The sequence below is a fragment of the Bos taurus genome, chromosome 18 (assembly GCF_002263795.3).
Source record: "Bos taurus isolate L1 Dominette 01449 registration number 42190680 breed Hereford chromosome 18, ARS-UCD2.0, whole genome shotgun sequence".
In the NCBI taxonomy this organism is placed as follows: Eukaryota; Metazoa; Chordata; class Mammalia; order Artiodactyla; family Bovidae; genus Bos; species Bos taurus.
Window position 1 is genome coordinate 26,641,545 of NC_037345.1, and position 3,626 is coordinate 26,645,170.

The 3,626-nt window shown below is 38.6% G+C and overlaps 1 non-coding gene across 1 annotated transcript; it reads right to left on the reverse strand.

The window, feature by feature from the left end:
* Window positions 1-1,893: 1,893 nt before the first annotated feature.
* On the reverse strand, window positions 1,894-1,979 carry MIR2285N-4 (microRNA mir-2285n-4). Its single transcript, NR_107760.1, has one exon. It is a non-coding gene; the product is annotated as a microRNA mir-2285n-4 (primary transcript).
* Window positions 1,980-3,626: the final 1,647 nt, after the last annotated feature.

Below are 3,626 nucleotides of genomic sequence, written 5' to 3' on the forward strand. Positions count from 1 at the left end.
TTTATGTCATCGAGTGTTCTGCCTATGTTTTCCTCTAAGAGTTTTATAGTTCCTGGTATTACATTTAGGTCTTTAATCCATTTTGAGTTTATCTTTGTGTATGGTGTTAGGAAGTGTTGTAATTTCATTCTTTTACATATCACTATCCAGTTTTCCCAGCACCATTTATTGAAGAGGCTGTCTTTGCCGCATTGTATATTCTTGCCTTCTTTGTCAAAAATAAGGTCCCCTGGGTGCATGGATTTATTTCTGGGCTTTCTATCTTGTTCCATTGGTCTATATTTCTGTTTTTGTGCCAGTACCATACTGTCTCGGAGAAGGCAATGGCACCCCACTCCAGTACTCTTGCTTGGAAAATCCCATGGACGGAGGAGCCTGGTGGGCTGCAGTCCATGGGGTCGCTAGGAGTCGGACACGACTGAGCAACTTCACTTTCACTTTTCACTTTCATGCACTGGAGAAGGAAATGGCAACCCACTCCAGTGTTCTTGCCTGGAGAATCCCAGGGACAGGGAGCCTGGTGGGCTGCCATCTCTGGGGTCGCACAGAGTCGGACACGACTGAAGCAACTTAGCAGCAGCAGCAACCATACTGTCTTGATGACTGTAGCTTTGTAGTATAATCTGAAGTCAGGAAGGTTGATTCCTCTAGTTCCATTCTTCTTTCTCAAGACTGCTTTGGCTATTCAGGATCTTTTGTGTTTCCATATGAATTGTGAAATTTTTTGTTCTAGTTCTGTGAAAAATGCCATTGTAATTTGGTAGGGATCACATTGAATCTGTAGATTGCATTTGGTAGTATAATCATTTTCACAATATTGATTCTTCCTACCTAGAAACATGGGATATCTCTCCATCTGTTTATGTCATCTTTGATTTCTTTCATTAGTGTCTAATAATTTTCTGTGTACAGTTCTTTTGTCTCCTGAGGTAAGTTTCTTTCTAGATATTTAATTCTTTTTGTTGCAATGGTGAATGGGATTGACTCCTTACTTTCTCTTTCTGACTTTTCATTGTTAGTATATAGAAATGCAAGTGATTTCTGTGTATTGATTTTGTATCCTGCAACTTTGCTAAATTCACTGATGAGCTCTAGTAATTTTCTGATACTATCTTTAGGGTTTTTTATGTACAGTATCATGTCATCTTCAAACAGTGAGAGCTTTACTTCTTTTCTGGTCTGGATTCCTTTTATTTCTTTTTGTTCTCTGATTGCTGTAGCTGGGACTTCCAGAACTATGTTGAATAATAGTGGGGAAAAGTAAACACCCTTGTCTTGTTCCTGATCTTAGGGGGAATGCTTTCAGTTTTTCACCATTGAGAATAATGTTTGCTGTAGGCTTATCATATATGGCCTTTACTATGTTGGGGTAGACTCCTTCTATGCCCATTTTTGGAAGAGTTTTAATAAGAAATGGGTGCTGAATTTTGTCAGAGTGTTTTCCTGCATCTATTGAGATTATCATATGGTTTTTATCTTTCAATTTGTTGATATGGTATACCACATTGATTGATTTGCATATATTGAAGAATCCTTGCATTCCTGGAATAAACCCAACTTGATTATGGTGTCTGAGCTTTTCGGTGTGTTGCTGAATTCTGTCTGCTAAAAATTTGTTGAGGATTTTTGCATCTATGTTCATCAGTGATATTGGCCTGTAGTTTTCTTTTTTTGTGTTGTCTTTGTCTTGTTTTGGTATCAGGGTGATGGTGGCCTCATAGAATGAGTTTGGAAGTGCTCCTTCCTCTGCAATTTTTTAAAAGAGTTTTAGAAGGATAGGCATTCACTCTTCTCTAAATGTTTGATAGAATTCTCCTGTGAAGCCATCTGGTGTGAGCTTTTGTTTTTGTGGAGATTTTTGATCACAGACATTTTTCCTCCCTGATAATTTCTGTTGGGTTGGCCAAAAGTTCATTCGGGTTTTTCCACAAGATGAGATGGTACAGAAAAAACCAAATGAACTTTTTAGCCAACCCAATGCAAAAGTCTCAGGAATGTTCTCACAGGTTAGGCTTAATCCACGCCTACCATAAAACTGTCACTGGTGGGGTTGATGCTTACCTTGTTTGGCTGGGCCAACCTCAACTGTCCCCTACTGGAATGACGGGGGTGGGGGTGCTCCTCTTAGACCACAGGGTCTGAAGATGGAAAAGCGTGGTCCCCACAGACACCCGCGGCAATCTTGAGTAGAAGCAGATCTGTCACTGTGTCTCCTCTGATCTCTTTCCCTCTATTATCTTCTTTCCTTAATCGGTAGACGTGGGCATGAATCTGCAGTTACTCTGAAATAAGTATATTTGTGCTAATACTCTGGGGTCTGGGACACCAGAGAGCAAAAACCATGCTCTTCCAACCCAGAGTTCTTATCTAACTAAAGGGCTTTCTCATAATTTGAGTGGATCATGCTGGCCCAAAGACCAATGGATTCAGTGAGTTCTTTGCACATGAAAAAAAGACCTATTTGAATTTGAAATGAGGATCAGCCTTGTAACCCTGGATACAGTCAGAGAGACAAAAAAAATCTTTAGGGCCATAAGGAAAGGAGACTGCATTCATAATACAAGAGGAGATGGTTTAGATTGTTTAAAGACAGAATATATTTTTGATAACAGAAGTGTGAAGAAGCATTTATACACCATCCTGCATTTTTAAGCAACTGGAGAACAAACAAAACCAGGGGAAATTATCATTGGCAAGTGCCATTCTTTCCACTCAGACATTCCGTTCAAGTACCTGAGGGAGGGTCCTATAATTCAGATTTAACTGCTCCACTCTCTAGCTCAATGATCCCCCATTCCCTGCAAGATAAAGTTCAGAGTCTTAGACATAACAAAAGAGCTAGGCTAAAACCTTTAGAGACTGTAAGCGCTGAAAATATTGTAGTATATACTTCATATGTAATAAAAGGTGAAAACAATACTATGATTTTTCATAGTATTCTGAGTTTTCCCATGGTCACTTCTTGTGGATTTGGTTTGCATCTGTAATAACAATTTTTTTCTCTCTCTTTCCTCTCCTGAGTGCTATAGCATATGCCAAGTCTCTCTGTAGGTTGTTATGTCTGTGCTTGTTATAATAGGTCTCAGATTAATGTGCGTGCTAATCACATGACATCTTGTTAAAATGCATATTCAGATTCAGTAAATCTGGGACAGGGCCTGGAATTTTTTTTTTCCTTAATCTCCATTACCTTCAGTTCCAGAACCTGGAGGATGGGCCGTTTTGATTTTAGATTTCCTGGTGATTACTCTTTAGCTTTAAGCTATACACTTGTAACTCCTTTTCCTTTTTTAAAAATCAACTTAAGGCATTATCTATTTACTCCCTTTTATGAAATATGAAAATTTTGTAATGCCACCTCTTTACCCCACCTTTCTTCCTTCCAATTTTTAATAGTTTGATGTTAATTTTAGTTTTACTGTTACTTCCTTGTTTCACATTCCATCACCTCTAGTCAATATTCATCTCTGCTTTGTGTGTGGTAAGAGTTACCGCACCCCTTCCATTCCCCTTGTCTTTGCATCTGTATTCCACCTTTCATCTTCTACCGTCTGTCATTTCTAATTTTACTCTTACTTTTAAAAGAATTCCATTTATTTTATTTTATATTTTGTTGTTGTTGATGG